This window comes from Lissotriton helveticus, chromosome 12 (genome assembly GCF_964261635.1).
Source record: "Lissotriton helveticus chromosome 12, aLisHel1.1, whole genome shotgun sequence".
In the NCBI taxonomy this organism is placed as follows: domain Eukaryota; kingdom Metazoa; phylum Chordata; class Amphibia; order Caudata; family Salamandridae; genus Lissotriton; species Lissotriton helveticus.
The window spans coordinates 821,358,655-821,384,170 of record NC_136073.1 but is presented as its reverse complement, the minus strand read 5'-3'; the positions used below and the strand labels follow the sequence as shown (position 1 = coordinate 821,384,170).

Genomic DNA, 25,516 nt, shown 5'->3' with positions numbered 1-25,516 from the left:
GGGGGCTACAAAGGACCTTCCTTCAAATGAAGGAATCTCCGGTGCATTCTCCCGTACCTCACACTCAACTGTTGCAAGAACCCTTGCAAATCCAAGGCTGAGCCAGGCCAATGATCATCACAGGCTTCCAAAGTGATCCCACAACTAATACAAAGTGGCTTCTGGTTCACACAACACAATGTTCCAGTCCTGGCTCCCATTTGCTAACCCACAATGTTCCAGTCCTGGCTCCCATTTGCAAACCCACAATGTTCCAGTCCTGGCTCCCATTTGCAAACCCACAATGTTCCAGTCCTGGCTCCCATTTGCAAACCCACAATGTTCCAGTCCTGGCTCCCATTTGCAAACCCACAATGTTCCAGTCCTGGCTCCCATTTGCAAACCCACAATGTTCCAGTCCTGGCTCCCATTTGCAAACCCACAATGTTCCAGTCCTGGCTCCCATTTGCTAACCCACAATGTTCCAGTCCTGGCTCCCATTTGCAAACCCACAATGTTCCAGTCCTGGCTCCCATTTGCTAACTCACAATGTTCCAGTCCTGGCTCCCATTTGCTAACCCACAATGTTCCAGTCCTGGCTCCCATTTGCTAACCCACAATGTTCCAGTCCTGGCTCCCATTTGCAAACCAACAATGTTCCAGTCCTGGCTCCCATTTGCTAACCAAATGCATTTAGGGACTAGAAGTTTTTTGGGGTTTTTTCCCCCGAAGTTTTGTATAGCGCTGACCTTGACCCGAAGGTATCAGCGCTTTACATGATCACCAGTTGCGTTACACAAGGACCCATTCAAGTTATGATTCACCCAAAGTGAACTAAATCAACTAAAGTTCTAGGATAAAAAAATTTGCAGAATAAAAACACACACTTGAATGTGGTGTCCCTAATGAGAGATACATCGTGATATTGTTTATGGTTCTCTACAACCAGAAATAGCTGCACAACCGGAGCATACATTTTTCTGCCTAGGTACCTTGCAGAAACCTCTGGTCTATAAAGAATATCAGTCATTTCCAGAGATGCTTTGCAATTCAGTTATCCAAAATAAGAATAAACTTCCTTCTAAATAACTGCTCACACAACCATTCGGTCTCTCAGAAAAGCTCAACGGGATGTCCTCTATTACGATGCATACAGGCTTCTCTATTCTTTGCTGACTCACACCTAGGATTTAGTTTGTTACATGACAACAGAGTGTGGTATAAATTAAAAAAGAAAAGTAAAGACTACTTAGAATGGCACCATGTAGATGAGATACAACAATTTTCACCAAATCATCTGTCAAAACCAAATGATGGTAAATGTTCGCAACGCATGGAGAGCAGTAAAATAAGTGCAAGAGCCAGACACCTTAAGGATCTACACAACCGTGTTTAGCTTCACTGAATCTTCAACAGAGGAGGTATGTAGAATACAGTTCTCAGTGGAATGCAGAGGAGCGGAGGGTAGTGTACTAAGGGAATCAGGCAACTTAAAAGGTGGACATTAGTTAGAGGGATCTGAAAAAAGGCTTTGCACAGGTTATCTCAGATTCTTAGAACAGATTTTATAAACGTAGGATTCTGATGTGGTTTCATCAACAGCAGACAGCGAGAGAAAGGCAGGCGAGGGCGAGCAACACGACAGGCAGCGAGATGCGGTAAGCGACAAGACAGTGGGTGGAGGGACAGAGAGAGCAACACAACAGATCAAGCAAACACATGCACTCTTATGGAGTGCTTCCACGCAAAGAAAAAAGTAACTCCAAAAGCGTAAGCAGTAGGAGGTGAAACTTGAAAGAACTGACCAATCCGAGGCTGCAATCTTCTTGCTTGAAGTCCTGTTTCCAAAGTGGGTGCCGTATACAGTTCACAAATAAAGTCGTTTAGTGGTTGAAAAATTAAGCTAAATACGCCTTGCCTTTATGCACTCGTACCCACTATATTAACCAAGCGCAAAGTCCACAGTCCAGCCACCTGTATCAGAAGCAGCTTCATCCACTCACCACGTCTCGTTCAGTGAAAACACATGGAGTTATTCTTCAATGGGATTTTTTTTTCATGAAAACACAAGAGAGTCTTATAGTCACAGGTCCTGTCAACTAGAAACTCTGAAAGGAGAGAGTGGTTGGGGCACCACGCCTGCGGACGAAGTTCCAGCTCTACAACTTCTGGTTTTGCAAACACTGGAAGCAGCGAAGGCTGCAGACGGAGGCGATGACTCAGGGGGGAGTAAATGTTTAATCGAGCTGGAATGCCCGAAGTCCTGAAAGCAGTCGGGCACACCTGATAAAGAATCTGCTGGGAAACTGTATATCCAGTGCCACGCCCTGGCTGGGAACTGCAGCAGGGAGCGGATTACAGCCGCGGCACGGGGCAGGCAAGGCTGCGGCAACACAATCTAATCATTAAAACTAAAACCATGGAGAAGAAAGTGACACGAAAGATGCAAGGAATCTGACCCGCCATCACAGGAAGGGACTGGAGAGAGAGAGGCCCACAAACAGCAGAGCCTGCAACATCTCTAGACAGAAGAAGGCCAAAACATAAACGAATACTTTTTTATACGGCGCTTGGTACCAGTGGCTGGCGGCTATGTACATCTGTAGGTAACAGCCGTTACGCTCAATAACACTAACGCAGGAAAGGCTGAGTTGGCCCTTTTTTGGAGGTTTTATATATCACGATTTTGGTCCAAGGGCATCAGAGCGAAGTACCAGATTACATTACACAAGGTCAGGTGTTTTTTGATAGGCACGGGGAGTTTAAGTGATTTGCCCAGGATCACATGATTTTGAACTGACTCCGGGACTCGAACCTGGTTACCCCGTTCGAAAGTCAGCACCTGAGGCCGTTAGGCCACCCCGATTTATAGATTGTAACCTGTGGCATGTAAATGGCACACAGTTTATTGCCGCAGACCCGTGAAGACACAGTAACATCTTAAACTGAGGCTGCGCTACAACCCGTCTGCTCTGCTTCTTGTTCACTTCTTATCCACAGGTCCCCACCCTTGTGAGCAGAGATCCCTGGAGCCCCCCACAGATCCCAAAACATAAGCAGTGAGTGATCGCATCGCGCCCGTCGCGTCCAGCAGGTCTGGCGGCCGGGCGTCGCTCTGACCCAGCCCTAAACAGTGGCCCACACCTTGCTTTATAGTCCGGCGTCGTCTCTCGGTGAAACTATTTTAGGGTTTCAGCAGATTGTCAGATGCCGTTACAGCTTCTATTCTGCAATGAACGCCTGCAAACTTGACTCTGAGAAAACAAGTGTGACTCTGTCTACATCCACCGTGCTGACAGAGAGTAAGAATGTATCCACCGAGGAAGCATGAAAACTGAAAAGGTGCAGGCTTGTTATTCCCAAACACGTGCACTTTGCAGAGGTCAGAACAGATGGAGGGGGTGGGGAGAAAACTAATAATGAGCGACGGATGAAAAGCCCCACCACCCACCATGTTTGTTACCTAGCGCTTCAAAAACTGCTCAGTTCGTCCAAGCACTTCTTCTCTTCACAGATAAATGAACCAGGTACACGGTAATCACTTCAGCCCCATGGTGCGGCTCTTTATCCTCCACACAATAGCCCGAGGGTGGCGCCTGGCCGGCAACAGTTCAGTTTCATCTTTGGTGCAAATGCAATGATTGTTTATTCTCCGATTGTGTTACTGAAAGTAAACTCAGTGAGGGGAGGCGGGCAGGGATTTCCTTTACACAGATGACAGGTTAGAAATCATGCGAGGCGCTCGGGGAATTTGCCGTAGGGACAGGTCTGACGAAGCAATCACACAAGGACTGCTGCCCAGTTTGGAGACACAGAAGCGGCCCGACTGGTTTCAGGCCATTAGAAACCAAAGTAAATATGTTTTTGTGGTTTTTAGATGAAAATAGTTTCTACCCCATTGGAGAATCATGGGTTCAATAAAATGAATCCTCCCCTTGGAAAGTCCTTATCAAGAGAGATCTAATGCTTGATTTGATTTGTGCATTTATGTAGAGCACGAATGCCCAGAGGCGTCTAAAGCGCTGAATGCCATGGGGATGCCAGAGCTAGCGCCATAGTGATCAACACCACAAAGAAGGCTCCACTAGGTTTGAGATATAGAAATGCCATATTCATAGAGGTAACAGCCTCTTGGTCCACACTCGCTCAAATAGCAGTCAGACCGAAGCACGGCACCAGAGCCTCCTCCAATTGCCACACATACCCACCAGACAGTGTCCCTGGCCCAACTTGATGCATTCATAATATCATTCTTAATAACAAGGTTGTCTTTCTGCGGACGCCCCGAGTCCAACGTATCACACAGACCTGGAGTAAACCGAAACCTATCTTGGACCAGTCACCAGGAATAAGCCTACCCCTAGGGACAGTCTGTACTCATGACAAGAGGTCAGAGCTCCTCCTTATTAACCCTCCACCAGACTAGCAAATGTAAACAGGCCATCAGAGTAGAGAGAGAGAAAAACGAGCACTGGCAAAGCCAATAGGTTGCCCCTGTGGGAGGGCTATTGGTTTTGGCCAAAGACGTTTAGCCAAGTGCGGCTGTGGTGCAGCATGGCTAAAAGTTAGAAAGAAAGTGCTATGACATGGCCAGCACTTACTTACTTTTTTTGTTTTTGTTATGGCAATTGGGGTTGGGCAACACGGACAACTGGAGGGAACAAAAGAAGAAGTGAAACTAGGACACACTGGCCAATTATGAGACAGCGCCTTGGAGAGACAATGAAGCAAACAAATTGTAAGCAATGGGCAGGCTCAAAGTCTCTTTTAGTAAACTAAATCTCTTGCAAGCAAAGTTTTTAGTGAGATCTTTGTGCAGTCCTGCACCGCTAAACTTCACCAATAATAGGCATTCTAGAAGGTTTGTTGATGTCATAAGGGGGTCTTGGCTTTACTGTTACATCATCCATTGAATGACCACTTTAATGGAATTTTGGACACCAAACGCCTCATAGCTAGACAGCAGTAAATGTATGTTTCTAAGGCACCAGCTTCGCATTACAACTGTTGAATATTGCAACACCGGGGTGCTGCTCCTACGGCCAACTGCAAGTGCAAACACAAGGATAATCCAATTTTAAAATTCGTAGACAAAACACTTACACCTGTAAGCCACTGAGTAATGCCATCAAACAGACCTGGTAAGCTGTAGAGTCCACTGGAAAGGAAACTCTGTAATCAGAGACCCGAGCCACTGCTTCAAAGAAGAAATCAAAGCAGAAACAAAGCACATACAATGCATTGTCTGGATACCTACTTCACACGTAAAACCAATTAACCTGCAATTAATGCAACACATAATGAGGCAAGTTCAGTTTATGTTACCCTGGCACCACCTGACAGAATAAAACCGGCACAGGTATGAATGGGTGAACAACAAGAATTCATGTAACATCCACATTTAACTGGTTTACAGGTGAGCAGATGGACGTGAGAGCTTATTTACTTCGGATGTTAGGGTCTCCTCTTTTGATTAAAAGAAGGGCAAACGGCAAGAAAGGAAAGGGTGAAAAAAAATGAAAGCAGGACATGGCTTATGAACAGAGATTTGATGGGATGAAACACACTACCTTTGCACTTCATACTTGCACTGTAAAATAGCAAAATCAAATCAAATTTCAAAGCTTTATTCGACAGCAAGTCATAAAAGCAGTTTACACCCTATCACTACACAATAAATACTAAATCTAAAATTCTTATATCTTTTAAAAAACACATTAAACACTTTATGCTGTCACTTTCAATACACAATATAGGATTGTCCATACAAAAATTATTAAAAGCTAGTCAAACATAAAAGTCATGGTGACAATAATTCATTATACTGCATCAGATGGCACTAAAGTGCGAGTTCTAATAGTCCAGGCCCAGCCTAAAAATTTAGCAACGGCAATCGCAAAGTGCGGTGAACAGTCTGTTTCCAATATTCTAAGCGCCTCTAGGAGTCTGCGTGTCCCTAAATTGACACACACTGGTTTTATCCATTTACGACGTGGGCAGACATATAAAGGGCAAACAAATAGTAGGTGGGAGACGTTCTCAATTAGATCTTTACAAAAGTGGCATTTTCCATCCCCAATCACAGACCAATTTTGTGTAAAAGCGTTTACAGGAAGAGTACGAAGTCTAAATTGAAAGTACAATTTCCTGTCGAACGGCTTTTCAATAATATCCCAATAGTGTTCACAAAGTGGTACTGATTTGATATCAAGAAAACGACAGGTTAATTTGGAGTTGTGACCAGTACAAAGAGCAGATGACCGAACCATGTCCCAATACATTTTCTTCAAAGTAGACTTTGATGGGAAACATGATGCATTAGTATTGGCCCACAGATGGTCTAAATCCAACTTGATTAACAAACCCCGGATTTCTTTAAGCCACACGATGGTATGAAAACGATCAGCATTGATAATATCCGCTAGTGCGGCAGCATAATGAGCTAGTTCCGGGGTTACCATTATCCGTCTCCAATATAACAGAGGGCGTAGACGTGCTAGGTCCTCTATACTTTTCCTGCCGAGATCCAGCAACAAGGGAATAGTGGGGGTACTTTGTGGATGCCCCAACTAGGCGTCGCAAAAACCTATTCTCAGCCAATGACAGTTCCTTCAAATTAGAAAATCCCCAAAGTTCAGATCCATACAATGAAGCACTTATCACCTTCATATTGTAGATTTTAAGTGCAGGGGTAATTGGTTTGGTCAATGAGGCTCTGTGTTTTAACGCTACTACGCCTGCTAGTTGGTGAAATTTTAAAACTGCCATGTCGATATGGTTTTTCCATCTCATATTGCCTTGGAGGGTTATTCCTAAATATGTAAAGGCCTCTACCTGCTCCAATGGGGTGCCATTAAAAGTAATTGAGCCTTTGAATGGCTTCCGTTGATTCGTGCACATAAATTTGGTTTTAGAAGTATTCAGCTCTAGGCCACGGATGCAACAAAACTCTCCAAATGCATTAACTGCCTTCTGAAGCCCACTAGGAGTGCGTGATACTATCAGCGTATCGTCCGCAAACATGAGGACTGGCACGCAAGCCCCTGCTAGAACTGGTGCATCGGTGGGGGACCTTCTTAAATGATCCACAATACCATTAATATATATGGAGAACAATGTGGGGGCCAGGACACACCCCTGTCTAACCCCACGTTCCACTGGGAAAGAGTTGGTCACTTCACCCTGTGCCCCCCACCTAATTCTAGCGTAGTTATTTTCATGCAAACGGACAAGCAGCGTCAGCAGTTCTGAACTTATACCAGCTTCAGCAAGCACACTCCAGAGTTTTGGCCGTGGAACTAAATCAAAGGCTGATTTTAAGTCAACGAATACAGCATACAAAGGACCATTAGTCAGGGTCACATTCCTCCAATAGAGGGCTATAAAAAAGAAAACCTGATCAATTGAACTTGTTAGGGGCCGGAATCCGGCTTGATATGGAGACAAAATATCTTTCTCAACTATCCAGGATTGAAGCTTATTCTGCACTAATCGACCCATCAGTTTTTGTGCAGTCTATAAGACTGATGGGTCTGTAGTTGCTGGGTAGCGATTTGTCCCCCTTTTTGAAAACTGGAATAATTTCCGCACCCTTCCAAGAACTAGGTATAGGAGCACCCTGGGCCAGAGAATTGGCTAGCCATGTGAAATACTTGCACCATGATTCCCGGTTACTTAAAAACACATCGGCTGGAATGCCATCAATGCCTGGCGCTCTCCCCCCTGTGACACAGTCTAATGCGATATTAACGTCTTTTATAGTGAACACTTGGTGTTTAAAGAAGACCGTGGTGGGTAGGGTATAGCAATCTGATGCTAAATTGCAGGCATACTGCAGCTTAAAAAAAATCTACCCACCGGTCTTTAGCAACATTCTTTTGTGGCGATTCTGCTGTCCCTCCTCTATCCCACTTAACAATTGCCCAAAATTGCTTTTGATCTTTAGCAGCACAAGCAGTTTTTAAATCGCGCCAATGATCCTCATCTCACTGTTTCTTGGCTTTTTTTTGGGCTTTTCTATATAGATCCCTGGCCTTTCTTACTCTTGTTATATCCCTAGACCTAAGTTCGGTACTAAGGTTCTGGCGGGCTATCCTACAAGATTGGATGTACCACCCCAGCTTACGTATCTTTTTCATGATATTACTTTGTTTTATTGTTTTCAAAAAGAATCCTTGGAGCCTAATAAAAAAATTTGTGTGAGCCTCTGTCATAATTTCCGAGAAGTTTGGTTTATTGCTATGTAGTTCCAAGGTTATGTACTTCCTCGGTCACTACTCTCCTAAGATCCTCAAACTTGCTAGGATCTTCTACCAATCTTTCCCATTTAACATGTCGCTGGTTGTTTGAGGAAACTATATCTAATGTCACCTTGTTAACCCCGGAGCTAGGTTCTCTCGTCCCTGTGTTAATTTGAAAGTCCATGCAGAGTGGATTGTGATCGCTTTCAATTCTAGTTTTTACGATCATATCTAGCAGCCTGTGCCAATCCCTAATATCCACCAGGAAATAATCTATTCGGCTAGTTGACCTCCCGTTATCAAATGTGTTACTCCCCTGGCTATCTGATGGGATACGTCCATTTGCAGCTCTAAGGCCCCTTGCTAGGCATAGACTCTTGATTTGTATGGCCACAGCTGACCATCTCTTGACTACAGGCAGATCAAGCTGGGGAACTCCCCATTTGCTGTCCTCCTCTGAGGCCAAGATCTGGTCCTCATGTCCTAGAGATTCAAAGGTGATGTTAACGTCACCCCCAACTATAATAGATAGCTGAGTCGGCAACAACTCGAGCTCTTGGTCAAGGACAGATATTACTTCCGAAGTATTCCCCCCCCCCCCCCCCCCCAACCCCCCTGGCATAGATATTAAAGATAGCCATCCCCCGGCCATTTGCCCACATAATGTTGATTGGCAATATGTCCCTTGATAAAAGGGTCCTTTGCTGGATTTTACATTGTAGTGATTGGCGTACCCAGATTATCAAACCACCAGATGGGCGCCCTTTTGGCTTCTTTATAGCTGGTATATAGATATTAAGAAACCCAAGGCGATGGACTGGATTCAAGGACCATGTTTCTTGCAATAAAATAATATCATGTTGGTCAATGAAGTCACACCATTCCGGCGAGGTCAGTTTATTTACTATTCCAGCAAGATTCCTAGAGAGGAAAGTCAGCCTTGTTTTATCTATGGATGAACATGCTTGGTCTAGTGGTGTCAGCCTATCAAGCATCAAAACAGGTTCAGAATCTGTATTGCCAGAGGGGAGATCTAGTGGTTCAAAAGAAGAAAGTACAGATCCAAGGCCAATGTTTCTCTCCAAATTGCTCGCAGTTGACTGAGCAGGGACATCTTTCTCTAGCCCTCTTTCAATTAAATAAGATAGTCCCCTCTCACTTACTAAGTGCACAACAGGCTCATTATCCTTCTCAGCAGTAGTACCAGAATTATCGAAGACTATTGGAACATTACATTCAGTACTACCACCCCAGCCAAGTCAATCACATTCGTTAAGATTAGACAGTGCTGAAAATCTATTTTCAAGGCTCAGACCCCAGTCACTATTTTGACCACCCTTAGCCCTTCTCTTAGTCACCAAATTCCACTTCGTCCTCAATGTGCTTGTATTCAGAACAGTTCCCTTTCTAGAATAGAAGACATCCAGAGTGAGGGGGATTATGTCTGCTGTTCTACGTTGAGGGGGGAATACATTTGGCAGAACATTAGGGAGTACATCAGGCCCTGAGAAATTCAACACCACACAGTCAACCCCAACTTTTTTAGGGCTGTTCCCTATCCAATCAACTCTTCTTGCCATGACTAATTCCCCCGCTAGTTGTTGTTTACCCCATGGAGAAATTGCCATGTTATTGGATAGCCAGTGTAGTGCTTTACTTAATAAAGTCGATGAAGATTCCATCTGGCCAGGCTGGTGGTACATTAGCCAAAACCAAGACAAGAGGAGAGGCCTCTACAATGAGCTCTACTGGGCCTTTCTCTGGGCAGGATGCTGTTTGTCCCTCTAACCTTACTGAAGGACAATCTTCAGATAGTACATGATTCCCTACCTCTTGGTGATAAATAGTGGAAGGCTTAGATGCTGTAGTCTCCCCACCCTCCGTCAAGGGCCCCACAGATACTCATTTTGGCTCAATTCTACATGCCAATTGATTCAGTATGTCACCTACCTCCTCTATAGTTTTCTTTAAGAGTCCCCCTAATCTATGAACCTCTTCTGTTAGTTGTTCGATTTTTGTTACCAGTGGTTTGATGATGCCCTTTATCTTTGAGTCAAACATGCTTGCTAATATCTTAAGCTGAGTATCATTTAGAGATATACTCCCCCCATTATCTCCCCTTCCCTCGTCTATGTCACATTTTTTTGGCGGGGAAGCAGGTCTTTTTCTACCCGAACGTAGCCCACCACGTTTGGGTAGTCCCTTATTACACCCTCTAGTGGCTCTAGGTGCAGGCACGGGGGGCGAGGACATATCCTCTACTATGTCCAAATCGTCCTCAGTTACCTTTTCTGACACAGCCAATAACGAACCGTTCTGTGTAGAGATGTCATTATTAATCACATCAAAGACTGGAGCATCATTACTAGTATCTGGGTCCACTAAGTCTGCTGGAGTGGATACCGACAAGGTAGTAATAGGGGAAGTGCTAAGGCCCAATGAAGACCTTCTCTCACTATTAATTTTTGCAACAACCTGAACTAGGTAGTTGTCCATGGTATTATTAGGTACAGTAAGAGATTTTTGTTTAGACATAACGGCCTTTGCAAGTATGTTAGTCTACTTATGGCGTAATGATTAGGACCCAAGAATAAATTACAGTCCAAATGTGAATATAAATGAAAGTTGCAATTTACCACAATATTGTGACAACCAACAAGATCTAAGAGGGTGAAGAGTAGAGAGACTCACAATATTTATCGGGCAGAGGTCTCAGCCCAGTCCAGTCACAGCCTGTCTAAGACTGTCTCGGGCTTCGTCCGGGCTTCGTCCGGGCTTCGTCCTCGCGGGACGAGGGACCTGGCGTTGTTTTATGCGCCTCCTGGCGCGCTGTGTGGTGGCGTCGTCGATTTCCCCCGTGGGATCCTGGGGATTGTAGGCTCCACCGTCGGACCGGCGGAGCCAAGCCCGGCCGGTCGTTTGGAGCAATGGGGGGGCGGAGCCAAGCCCAGCCGCTAGTCAGGGAGCTGGAACCGGAGCACCACAATGAGCCTGGTAGCGAAAGTTAGTGAAATAGCACAAGGGGAGATGGAATCTGGTGGTTTACAGCTTCATCTAAACCGCATTCCTACAACGTCGGTAGATACATGTTGCCAATGTGAATAGGGTGGGAATATCTCATTGTGATTGGGCAATCAGTACTCCAGATAATTTAAACAGTGCAAAACCTGCGAGTAGCAACGCAGCGGATCACGGACACTGATGCATCCTAAAACAATGGGGACAACCCTAGATTTTCTGGCAAAAGAGACACCCATGCATATACGTGATTAGGACGGGTAACCTCATATCTAACACTTTCGAAACTGAGGGCTCACAAATTAAAGCACTAAAGATCATGATCCACCCCTACATCAACAGTGTAAATGCCACCAATCCAGCAGCTATAATTACCCCCTTGTTTTGCCTCTCTTTCACAAACTGATCATTAAAGGTCTTCCAGCTTACCTCATGCACCGTAAAAGCCCTTGTGTGTCATTACTGAATAATTATGAGCCTCGAGATTCTGTACTTCATCTTTAGTGCTCTCCGGTCAGGCCTTGTCATGAAAGCATTATTGTGCCTTTACTCCTGACACTTCTTTATGAGTGAATTAGTCACGTGTCAAGTCGCTCTTCTCTTTAGTCTACTAAACCTCTTTTCCACAGGACAAGAGTGTAAAAAAGCAGCTAAAATTAAATAAACAGAATTCATGAGCAAGTCCCCTTTTTGTAACTAAAAAAAAGTTATTTCATACTACTCAAATCTATATTAGGGAATTAAGGTTTTAAATGACTGTGCAGAAATATAAATTTACATTATTACTAAATGGTACATGCATGCCATCAGACCATCAATCTCCCGTTATTCAATGGAATAGCCTCATCTGTCCCATGTTTCTCAAAGAACATCTAGTTCCTACCATTGTTCCCATGTGTCTCAAATAGGAACCGGTGTCTGCCATTGTTCCTATGTTTCTCAAATAAGATCCAGAGTCTGCCACTGTTCCCATGTTTCTTGAGGGAGAACCAGTGTCTGCCATTGTTCCCATGTTTATTAAATAAGAACCAGCGTCTGCCATTGTTTCCATGTTTCCCAAATAGGAACCGGTGTCTGCCACTGTTCCCATATTTCTCAAATAAGAACAAGTGTCTGCCATTGTTCCCATGTTTCTTAGATAAGAACCATTGTCTGCCATTCTTCCCATGTTTCTTAAATAAGAACCAGTGTCTGCCATTGTTCACATGTTTCTCCAAGGAGAACCAGTGTCTGCCATTGTTCACATGTTTCTCCAAGGAGAACAAGTGTCTGCCATTGTTCACATGTTTCTCCAAGGAGAACAAGTGTCTGCCACTGTTTTCATGTTTCCTAAATAGGAACCAATGTCTGCCATTAATCCTGTGCCTCTTCAAGGAGAACCTGTGTCTGCCTTTGTTCCCATGTATGCCCGAGGAGAATCAGTGTCTGCCATTGTTCCCATGTATGCCCGAGGAGAATCAGTGTCTGCCATTGTTCCCGTGTATGCCCAAGGAGAACCTTTGTCTGCCATTGTTCCAATGTTTCTTGAAGGAGAAATAGTGTCTGCCATTGTTCCTATGTTTCTCAAAGGACAACCAGTTTCTGCCATTGTTCCAAGGTATGACTAAGGAGAACCAGTGGCGTCCATTGTTCCCTTAGGAAAGTAGGATATGCTTTTATGGGTTCTTCCACTTTTAGCCTGGTGCTAAGCTGTTACTGACTAGTCTGAATGGGATCCTTGTAATCAGGACCCCTGTCTATCTGCTTTCTCCCTTAAATATTTTTGTAAAGTACTTATGTACAGCCCAGATTGGATACTGGAGTACCCTTATAAGACCCTAATATACGGCACTAAGGTACCCAGGGCATAGGTTCCCCAGAGGTCCCCCATGGGCTGAAGCATACATTATGCCACCCATGGGAGACCATTCCAAATGGAACTACAGGCCTGCCATTGCAGCCCGTGTAAGCTAGTGCTAGCACCACTTACTAAAGATATGTTTCCGATATCCAGGGTCCCTGCACTTAAGACCTATAAGTCACCCCTATAGCAGGCCCTTGCAATCCTGAAGGCAAGGTGCTTGGTTCTAAGTGTGAGGGTGCCCCTGCATGAAGACACCCCTACTACGTCCATTCTCCCGGGTTGGAAGTGAAACATCCATATACTATATAGAGGGGCACCGCGTAATTACGCAATGACCATTTCAAAATTGGCTGAAACAAATCTTATGTTTGGTATCAAACATGTTGGAATCATACCCCCACACCACAAACTGTGTGGGAGGTATGATTCCAAGCACTGGAAGAGGCCTCCGTTAAGCTCTGTGTTCTTGGTGCCAGCCTTCTAGACCCAGACAGCACAAAATGGTTGCTGCCAACCAGAGACACGATTCTGCCCTCCTGCTGCGGAGCCAAGGTCGAGCAGGGGAAGGCACCTCCCAGGCAGGATTTAGTGTATTGGGACCGAGTGGGTGGGCTTGCCAAAGTTGCTAAGTCTGCATAAGGGGCACATTTGATGTCCCCGTGCACAGTTCAGTTCAAACCAGCTCTGGGAGCCGATGGTTCCCGCTCCTGCGCGAACCCGCACAAAGGACATGGGGGCAACTCCCCCCCTGTCCAGACCCTCCCCTGGGAGGTTCCCCTGAAACGCCCCAACCCTTTCTTTAGGGTACTTAAGGGCTTACCTGAGGGTGGGTCCTTAGATTCGTTGTAGGACAAGATTCAAGTCAGGCACCACTTCAACTTCTACCGCCTGGGCACTCTGGACTTCGTTTAGGCTTGCCATAGTCTCCCATCCATTCTGCTGCATCGTCTGTGCACCATACAGGAATCTTCCAAGGCCTGTGGGCATCAAAGACACCTGAAGAAATCTCCCTTGAAGTGAAGGAGTCACTTCCCTGCATTCACAGGCACTGCAACTAAGATGACAAGTCTGCTAATCCTGAGCTCCTCCGGACTACGAAAGGTTCTGGAACACAGGTGGTGGTTCTCCACAGCTCTTGAGGCCTGCTCTGCCCTCTCACCAAGTTTGAGGCTAGTATCCCACATGAGAGCCGCAGACACCAAACCCCTGTGCACTGTGCCGACTTGCAGTTGGAAAGGCTTCCTTCCACCAAGATCTTGGGGCTCCAAGTAGCCCCCTCCTCACGCACCTCCAGTGACCAAAGTCTTCGTTCACATAACATCGTTTGCACGGTGGCCTGCATCTTTTGGTGAGCTGCTCGAGGTCCTCTTGTGACTCCAGTGCCTTTGGCCTGTGGGTGCTGTTGAGTGTCATCTTTGCTTCTTTTGGGCTTCCCTGATTGCTCAGGGTCTGCCAGACTCTCCTACTCGTGGCGTGTCCCCTGGACCTTCCTGGTCCGACATTGCACCTTCTTCGACTACTGCACTGGTTGCATTTGCCAAAGCATGTTGGTGCTCCCGCTGGACAACGACCCCTCAGCACTTGACATCCATCGTAGGACAGCTCGTGCACAGCTCCGGGTCTTCCTCAGCACCGCCTGGTCCTCACAGCTGCAGAGTCATGGTCATTGTCAACTCTCCTGCAACTCCCGACATTGGTGGGCATTCGTCTTCCAGATTCGCTGATCACTCCTAAGTGACAGACTATCCCCTCTGCTTGCAGGTACTTCTCAACTAGAATCCACCTTCGGATTCCAGCGGCACTTTGCTGAAGTACTCTACTGGGTTCGGCAGAGGTTTCTGACACCACTTTACACCTATGCACCCAGCTTCCCTGATGTAGGTAACATGGGTACTAGGGTATCCATGGGTGGGGTGGCTCTCCAACCTTCTACCTACCATGGGGTTTCTTCAGGGTCCACTGGGAATCTTTAAAATTCCAACCGCGACTTACACGTTGATTTGAACAGAGCCCACAGTCATGTTCACACACTGCACACGCTCCCCGTGGGGTTCCTAGTCACTGACCTTGGGTGGTTCCTTGGGTCCCCAGCACTTCTACATCCTTTCGACATTGTCTTGACCCAAGTCATGGTTCTTATACCACTTTCTTAGTATATGGTTGGTTCACACCCCCCCCCCCCCACCCCCAGGTCAACTGTGTATTCTGTGCTATTTACCTGATTTCTTTACAAAGTATTGTGTGCATTGTGCATATCTCCGGGTAGGAGATATTTGTATGTGTTAGAGAGTATTATATAATAAATACATATTTTTATAAATGCCTTGTGCGGTTCTTTTTCACTTAATCTATACATAGAAGATTGCAGTCTGGTAAAACAAGCTGCTTTACACTCCTAAACTAAGCCTGAAGGCTGCTCTCCACAGCTACCAGTTAGAGAGCTTTCTATTGTCTAAGACCGCTAAAATCACCTTAAGGGTTGCCTCGATTAATGCAAGGTGCCCACTTACATGGGTGGACATTATATACCAGGCCAGCTTCTCACTGTTCCCATGTATACCGAAGGAGAACCTGTGTCTGCCATTGTTCCCATGTTTCTCAAAGAAGAACCCATGTCCTGAAGAGACAACTTTGTGTTTCTCGGAGGATAAATTCGGACTGGTGATCCAGTAAGGTAATCTCTATTCTGGACTGTGCATCCGATGCTTCTTGAAGAATAGCTTGACCAGCTTTCCTGAAGAAATGTCCATTCCCCACGCACATGGCAATAGAGACTAAAAACTTTATCCTAAATCCTCTCCATCACCGGGCTCGCCGCCCGTTTGCAAACACAAAATCCAAACAAGGGACAAAATACCAATTTCTGAGAGCATAGAAACTTTAGCGGGTCGCGATATTTCATTCAATGAGAATGATGCCGGACCAATATGGGGAGACACCGATCACTTACACCAATGGACCAATGAAAATAGCAGCACAAATTATTTTCATTACACTGACAAACTAACTTGTACTTCCTCATTCGGAGTTAAAAGCCGATGAAACAATCCGGATTTGGTTTTGGCCCCCTTGCCGGATTAGTACATAAACCGATTGAAACTACCAGAAAGGCCTAAACACCTTGGTAAACTGACCGCTCCTTTGTAAACCAGAGAAATAAAAAAGCCCTCGAAACAGGAGAGGCTTATTGCACCAGCTGATCCATGCATGTCAGCAATATAAATATAGTTTTAATTGACCGTTTCAGGATTGTTTTTCTGCTGGGTGCAATTATGAGAGGATTACATCCTGCTTGGAAAATTCTGTGCACGTGACTGCACACCCTAGCAATGTAAACGCAGCCGTTCCCCACGAGCAGGGCACGACCAGTGTGTCTCACGCTAAATCCCGCTCACTGCGGACTTCCTAAACTCCATGGTCCTGGTCAGAGCAACAGCCATGGTCTGAAGCTCACAGGCCTGGGAATAAAGAGAAACGAGACGCACCCCCAGTTCAGTTTTAATAAAAACACAAACCTTTCCTGCCAGCATTTACGGTGTTTACAGTAAATATTGGATGCATACAGGCTGAGAAGTGTACACTATTCAGAAAAAGCATTGGCAAAACCAAAAGATATCGCGTACGCACAGTGGAGTAGCAAGGTCAGGTGGTACCTGGTGCGGAACATTTCTGGTCACCCCCGGCTTGACAAAATGGCAAAAATGTGTGTTTAAAACACAGATTTTTGCCATTTTGTCACCCCCTCCGTGATGACAGCCGGGGCGGCCCGCACCCACCGCACCCCCACTTCCTACGCCACTGCATTCGCAAGGTATTGGCTTTGTCAATATTTTTAGCCAAGTTGTATAGCATCTTAGTTAAGGTTTAGAGTTTGGCCGGTGCGTTACTCCGCCACAAACACAGCAGATAGCCGTTCGCTGTATTACAAGTACATTGTAGCCTACGGCACTTATAATACAGCAGACAGGATATCCAGCACGTTTGTAATGGATAATCCCAGCCACCCAACTCCAATTCAGGCCTTCAATTTGTAACCGTTTCCTGTTAATATAGCGCTCTGCTTCATCTAGTGCCAATATATCTCCTGAGGAGGCACGCGGCAGCACGTATGTGTTAATGAGAAGCGTACTGGTAAGATCAGAGCTTTTAGTTGGGGTGACCACATGAGAGATGCTCCAGCTAATTTGCGGAAATAATGACAGCGCCTTGAGACCCTCCGGGGTAAGTAGCTGTGCTATACAAGCCCCTGATGGATTATCGAGACAGTAGATGCATGAGATGGAAATTTTGTATTGGGATAATGTGTCGGTATTTTTAGCATAGCAATGGGTCTGCTCAGTGGAGGCCAATAGCACGCGAGTGCAGGTTACGGAGGTGAGTGCAGGTTACGGAGGTGGGTGCAGTGCTATAGATAGGGGATGAAAGGTAGGTTAGATATTGCGGTGTAGCAAGCAGAATATGCGGGTGCAGTGCTATAGATAGGGGATGAAAGGTAGGTTAGATATTGCGGTGTAGCAAGCAGAATATGCGCCTAAGCTCAAGGAGGTGGTCAAGATACGAAGGGTGCAAGTGTGCACCATTACAGAAGAGGCACTATGCCTATGTGTGGGTGCCATACTGAGGGTCAGAGACATGCTCAGATTTGTGCAAGCAAGCATATCTATTAGGCCAACAGAAGTATTGGGTTACATCAGCATTAGTTAACACGTCAGATTTTCTCGATCAAGGGCAAGTCACTGCAGTTGAATCAGACATCTGTTCTTCAGAACTATCCTGATCTCGAATACGGTGGCGCTGAATCCACCTTTAAGCAACAAAACAGTCAGTCACAGGTGGTAATTTAGGTGCTACCCAGGTGAGGAGGGAGGCAATTCACTGAATGTGCCCATCTGCAGGACAGGAAAGTATGAGCTACAGACAGGGCTGAACCAGCGTTATAAGCCCGTGCTGCAGGGGAAAACCTAGAACAACCAGTGCATCCAGAGGCATAAAAGCTATTCGGTCATTAGAACCTTCCACCCTCTGGGGGTGGTATGTTCTAAATTAACAGGAGAATCAGAAAAACTGGAATGCTGTGTCAGAAGGCCAGTAGCAGCCATTACTTGCCCTGACTTTACTCCACTGTCTTCAATGCACGTAGGTGTGAACCAGGTTTCCTGCGGATTAGTGGGTTGGCCTTTTATTTCCGGCATTCTACTACTTTCAGTCTAAACTAAGCAGTCTTATGAACATCACCTAATGTGTAAATGCGCATAGAGAAAACGAAAAGGAGTCCATACTCCCACTGGAACGCGGAGCAGACATTTGATAGGGTTGAATGACCATATCTCTCACGCGCACCAAGCAGCAGGAGTACAAGGGGCTCTCAGTGCAGAAGCGGCAAAGGAAACAACAGCGCTTGTTTTTCACCCAAGGACAAGTACAGCAAGGTCAGCAGCAGTACAGCCCATACTCGCACACATAATAGCATAAAAGGTCTTTCATTTCCCAGAATTGACTGCATACGTTTTTATTTTCATATTTTTTTCCATGTTTCTTGTAATTTTGGGTAAGCGCAAGCAGAAAGCTGAGAGGGTTGAATAAAGTTTTCAATTAAAGATACAACAAAAGCAAACAACGTCCGAGCCACACGTTGTGAGAGACGCATATATCTACCAGAGAGAGGCCATGGCCTAGAATCTTTAGTGTTCTCCAAAGTCGGTCCTGGAGGGCCGGATCCAAGCCATATTTTTAAGATAACAACATTTATCTAAATGGGGATAGGCTAAAAATCTGGCATACAACGGGCCCTCCAGGACTGACTTTGGAGAAGCCTAGCCTAGATCACTAGGAAGGACGCCACAAGGAAGTGTGTACTCAAGACTGCACAGCTGCATTTGGGCAAGACTTTATCTGGAATTGTGCCCTGTATGATTGCATAAGCTAAACTCTGTGTGGGCATCAACTCCCTAGGGCCAAGTACAAAGGGGCGGGTCAGATCGTTCGCTGCCGGTTGGTGAAAACAGGATGAGTGTTCCTTGACGTCCAAAATCCGGTTAAAGTGCTGAGAGATTAGCAACTAGTTAACATGAATCAACTGTGTTTAAACACACTGGCACAGCAACAAAACCAATGACTTCAGTGTTAGTAAGTCCAATTCAACAAGAGGGCCAGGGCAAACAGTGGACTGGGAAAGGATGGGTAAAAAGGCCTCTTAGAACCATGTTGGGACTTTAAAACTACATCTTAACAAAACTTGCAGTACATAAAATCATTAAAAAGCACAACTCACTCAGGAACGAGGTTCATTACAGTCACTGCATGTGTGGAAAACATGTAAAACCAGCTAGTGGCAATGAAACATGCAAAGCCAACACAACTGTGGAATATGCCCACTACAGCTCTGAAGTTTTCCATTTCCATGCACGAGTAGCTCATCCCAAACAGAAATATACTTTGCATTCCGGATCTTGGTAGTCCTGATTTTAAAAGATGACACACAGGACTCCAAATACCAGACTAAACCTGCACTAAAAGCAATACTCGTGCACTGACCAGGAAAACCTGAGAGCTCTGCACATACATGGCTTTAATCCTGCGTAAATCTTGCAGAAGGTCCCACAACATCGGCATAAATTCAAACGTTAGTCAACATAGATTGTAAGTGAACTTCCAAACGAACACTAACAGGAATTTGATTTGCTGACTGTTCCACTCTGCTTCACTCAACCATACTTTACTTGAGAACTAACTTCATTTCGACCATAGGATGACTGTTTCCATTAGCCACAGGATGGTATTTAGAAAGAACTAAGCCCCTGTACATATTCACAAATTCATAAAAGAGAGGATTTTAGAAAATGAAGTCATATTAAACTGCTAAGCAAGATGCTAAGAGTGCATGTAGGGAGATGAGCCCGAGACATAAGCCTTAGTGATATCAAGACAACTCCCACTCCCCAGTGTCATACTCAGTAGAGAAAGAAAAATCTACGTTCATGTGGTAAAACGCCTTAATTCTCCTATTGCAATGTCAGAGAACCCTCCTTGTTCACACCTATTCTCTGGTAGCAGAAATATATTTTTTTTAAATCATTCACACAGCCAGCAGAAGCTCTGCGAGTGTTCAGATCGGACACCACTAAATGGCTAGCTTTTACATTAACATGATACTTGCTTTACGCTTGGCATATTGGGACTGAGATCTTATCTACTATTGTGTAGTATGGTAACAACAGGAGTGCTCTTTATGGAATGCTATATATACTATAAATTGAGCTCAATACAAGTGGATGTTTAGGTCATGGGTTATAAGCAATTTTTTGACCCAGGACTAAATGAGTTTGCTTTTATAGGTATTTTGTATTAACGAGTATGGTGTTTTTATACTACGTCTTTTTTTTAAAAAAAATTTTTTAGAACTATGCTGTATTTAGGATGTCTATTTTATATTCGTGTAGAATATATTTTTATGGATGTTGTGTATATTGCATGTGACTGATCATTAATTGATCGAATAAAGAAACTACTACAACTATAAAAAATGTTTTTTTTAAAACCTACTACACTGTACCAAAGCAAATATCCGGCATCAGAAACACAAAAGTTTGACTGGTGGCATTCAGACCTCGTTACCACTCATCCCTCATTAACACTTCTCCTCCGATTCACACACATACTACTTAGATACTCTGCTACTTAAGGTAAAGAATACATGAACAAATAGTTTCTCGGAGCACACTATTGTTCAGCTCTAAACCCTTCACCTACTCCTATTAGTAATATAACAACTTGAGCCCCCCCTATGTTATGGACTTTCTGGTGTAAACACTCCTTCAAACCAGTTTAAAACAGTAAATACACTGCAGAACAAAATACATTGAAAAGATACAAATTATGTTACTGGCATCACCCTCTAGCTCTAGAGGTTACCACAATTGCTCATATACGAGGACACAAGTCAGAAGAAGTGGTCTAGTAGTTAAATAGTCATCTATGGAGCCAGGAGACCTAGGTTCAAACTTACACACTTAAACACATAGGCATTCCTGAGAAAATCACCACCTCCTCCCACTTCAGGTGTGCCGCCTGTTAAAAATGTGGTCACTTAATACCAACTGACCATCATTAAACATGCAAAGGTAGTAGGTCTCGCCGTCTATGGATTTACCAGACACTTTGGAATAAAAAGAAGATTGTGTGCGATCCAGAACTATTGCAAACTATTGCAAACTGCAGTTTGCTGGACGGTCCAAAAAGAAGAAAACATATTTTTTTCATTTTAAACAAAAAGAAAGAATGCAAAAGGAACAACAGAGGAGCAGGGTGTGAAAGTCAAAGTCACAGCAGGAGGAACAGCGATGTTTGGAGGAGGGAGGTTGGAATTAAAAAATGTTTTTTTAAATAGTTAATATCAACAGCAAAGAAACACAGGGCAAGAAAAACAACAAATTAAGGAGGGGAGCAACACAGACATCAAGAGGGGGAACGCTTCTCATGGAGGAGAAAGCAAAAAAACACAAGTACTCCTGTAAGATACTAAAAATAAAAGATTAAATAGTTTCCTGATGTGGAGCCCTGAAGGGATACAAGTCATCCAATAAAAGGATGGTAAACCTACTATGCTGCCGGAGACAAACACAGGAGGAAAGAAAATAATTAAATAAGAATGAGAATGAGAATGAGAAGAAAGCCAACAAATAGCAAGCAAGGGGCTCACCCACGCCCACTAAGTATGGTTACTGTCCATAATAGTTCTCCGACAACACACAGCTATAAGCGTTCTATAGGCAAGGCCTAAAACTGTACAAATCGTTTACTGTTGTTGACTGCTTGCTGTAATAAAATATTTAGAAAAAATACCATTACAGACTCCCACCAGTCTCTAAATGTATGCCACTTTTAACAAGCATTTACAATGCAACGGTTTCGCCTTTGGAAAAGTTAGAGCTATTGGCATTGTAAATGACAAAAATTGTATTTATGTGTTGGTTTTGAAAACAGGTAAATAAATGGCATTGTCATTTACATTGCCAATAGCTTAATCTCTCGCAAACGTGAGACCTATTGTACCCTACGGACGAGCTCAGCAGACAGCAATTACTACCACACACACACACACACACACACACACACCCAGAGTCACACACACACACACCCAGAGCCCCACACACACACACACACACACACACCCAGAGCCACCCACACACACACACACACACACACACACACAGAGACACACACACAGACACACAGACACACACACTGCTTAATTTTTTGCGACAAGGCGAGATTATGAACACTAAAGTTGTATTTCAGAAATTAGCACAGATGTCTTCTGCTTATGTCAATACACAGAATTTTGCAGAAGGCCTCTAAGTTTACACAAGCCCGCGGGCTGCTGGTGTAATAAGCTGTATCGGTCCACCTAATAATGACTTCATGTAAGCAATGAGCCCAGGTGGGTTGTTGGTTCCTGACCTCTTGCCTTCATCTCCTATTTTTTAAAGTAAAAGTGGCAATGAACTTTCTGACGCGGGTCAGCGGAAAAATGACAGCAGGCTTTCAAACGAGGAGCTTTATTTGAACTCCCTGACAGTGACAGATGACTGCAATAATCCGATTTCACCATATGCCATAACAAGGTGTATAGTTAACTCACCACTTAACACCTGAAAATTGATACTTCTGAAAAAGAATAAAGTGCGGCTCTGTTAAGTTCCTTCCCATGGCTATCCGTCGTCTCCCACCGTTCCCCCATCCCCTCCGCAATTTCCTCTTCGTCTTCACAAACAGATCAGCCGATTGAGATAGACTTTGCGACTTTACTCTGTGGACACGAACGGAAACAGATTCCTAAGTGTTTTGGGGATTTTTGTGTCTGTGCTGGTGAAGTGCCCAGGGCCGCTCGGTGAAATGAGCTTTCACCCCGGGAAGGTAGTCAGCGTGCCCGGTCATGCCGTTTCTCTGCAGTTTTTTGGGAACCCGATTGTCTTTTGCAACCTGCGTGACCTGCCCTTTTGACTGGCTGGCACCTCGCCTGTGTGGGGTTGAGCTCACAAGGCCTTCTCTTTGAGGGGCTTTGGTAAACCTTCCTGTCAGGCCGTCGTATAGGCCTCATCACCAGAGAGGGGAGCGGAGTGGAGGGTGGGCAATATTCTTTTCAAGTCCTCTCACAAGCGGAAACACAGAGGAGGCCTTTGTCTGCCGGAGCATATTTCATTAAATAAAATGCGGGCTACGGAGCAGCCTGTCAAGCAAATTTATAAATGTGACTGAATTCAACTTGACGTGTTTACGTCACCTTTTCAAAATGGAGGCTCCAGAAGTGGTAGTTTAGCAGTTGTATTTACTTCATTCAATATGTGACCAGCTGTATTAAAATGCTCATTTCGAGCTAGACACTTCTGCAGATGATATCACCTTCAAAATCAGCAATTCTGTAAAGACACAATGTGCTCTGGGCATTGAGCGCTCGGTTTAGATGCCACATTTCTCTTCAGGGTTGGTCATATGTGTAAATTGGCACGTTCATGCCCGGCGGATGTCAAATATGTGCAAAGATGTTGCACTTAGCATACACAAACCGCAAAAGCGAATCAGAGTCGCAGAAATAAAGATGAAAGATGTTCTAGAATGAGCAAGTTATTAGTTTATGTTTTTTTGCCTGGAGGGACAGGGTGAAATTGTAGCCACGGATTCTAGTGTCTAAAACACCTGGATTTATTGCTCGTCAAATGATTGAAATGATATGGATCTCTGTCCGTCTCCATGGTTTTCATGCTGCTGCTGGCATGCTGTGATTGAATGCTTCGCGTTTGTGCAGACTAGAAGCCTCTTCCACTCAATGTGCCTCATTGTCGAGTTTTTTTGTTATTTCCCAACATAGTTCTGCGCACCTAGCAAGGTTCACATTAGGTGATAATTATTCTCCCCTTTATTACGGCTGTTCGATCTGTGAATGTCAAGCACATGAATAAGAAAGACTTTGCATGTTTTTAGACAGGTTTTCACGCGTGTTATCAGAGCCGGGTATTGACTGTAAGTGTATTCCGTGCCCATGAAAGGAGTCGCATTAAAAGCACAAGAAGGGAAGGCCTTCTCTATATGGCTGGAGAACTGGCAGGGGGAGGGCGAGATGGGAGCCATAGCACAGTGCTCTGTTTGTGCACCTCCAGGCCTGATTAGCGGCAAGCTACTTCATGGGCGAGGTTTAGTGCAGACTTTGTGCCATTCCGCTCTCTGCCAACCTCCAGGGACTGCCCGCAACAATGGGCTGCCAATTAGTGCGTATTGTGAAGGCGGGACACAGCGCGGGGGGGGGGAACGGACAGGAGGGGGGGCAGGAAGGCAAGAATATTAAACAAAGCACTCACCTGGACTTCTCCCGGCGGCGGTAATATAGTCACTGATAATTAAAGCAGATACAGTTCTAGGCGAGAGATCGATAAAAGGAAGCCTTTTTGGGCTTCAAATTCGGGAGTCTACCGCCTCCCGAAAACGAGTTGTCGACTGAAAGCACAGCGCGCCCTGTAGGGATTCGGGGGCGTGTTTTTCGTGGTCTCCCCTTCCCATTGGCTGGAAGGTAAAATTCCAGCTAATGGGAAGAGGAGAGGGCGGGACTTAAAAGAAGACACGGAAACGCCCCCGAATCGCGTTCCGACGGGGAAATAGTGACTGACAGCCAATCTCTTCCAATGGCTAGCCTCCATTTATGGAGCTAGCCAATGGAAGACAGAGGCGGGACGAAGCCCCATACTGTAGGACATAAGATTTCGCCCTGGGCGGAGCACTGCTTTGCAGTGCTACGGCCAGGTCGAAACCTAAAAATGGAAACCGCGAGAAGAGGCAGCAGCCGTGCAACCACGGCCCCAGGGGAGGAGGGAGGACAACACACACACGGAGAGCAAATACAACACCAGCAGCAACATGCAGCTGGCACTGAACCTATCGCCGGCAGGCAGGCCTGTTCGTAATGCCGCCTCCCCTGCTCTATTTTGCCTTCGCCAGTCATTTACGGAGGATGCCACCAGATTCTGACAATTTGCAATTTTGCTCGTGAATATTCAGTTCTGTTAAAAGTTTCTGAACGAGCAGCCGTAACATGCCCTCATCCAGAGTACAAGCACGCGCCTCTGGGTCTAATTTTCGGGGACAGGCGCATCCTGTTTTTTTGCAGGAAATGGCTAAGCAGTCTAAATGCTCCCTGCATCCCTACTTTTAGAAAGTTAGCCTCTACAGCTGCCGCGTACACTATATAAAATAAATTACAAATCAGTTTTAAAAAATGTTCACTGCTTTAATAGAAAAATATGCACATGTCTACTTAATACGCAGGATGTTAATGATACTGTGGCTTATTATACAAACCCCAGCATATCCTGCGAGTATTGCAGTGGGTACAAAATGTACACCGTAGGCAAGTTTTACACAAGTAATACGCTGTGTTAGAATGCAG

The 25,516-nt window shown here is 45.0% G+C and overlaps 1 protein-coding gene across 3 annotated transcripts in view; it reads right to left on the bottom strand.

Moving 5' to 3' along the window:
* The window catches only part of CGN (cingulin), a 222,679-nt gene that overhangs the window by 158,536 nt on the left and 38,627 nt on the right, over positions 1-25,516 (bottom strand). The window contains exon 1 of one of the 3 annotated variants that reach the window (XM_078671008.1): positions 1,785-2,210. The exons of the other annotated variants lie outside the window; for them this stretch is intronic. The gene's annotated coding sequence lies outside the window, so the exon portion shown is untranslated. Of the gene's footprint in view, positions 1-1,784; positions 2,211-25,516 lie in introns of those variants that run through there. 3 annotated transcript variants of the gene reach the window in all.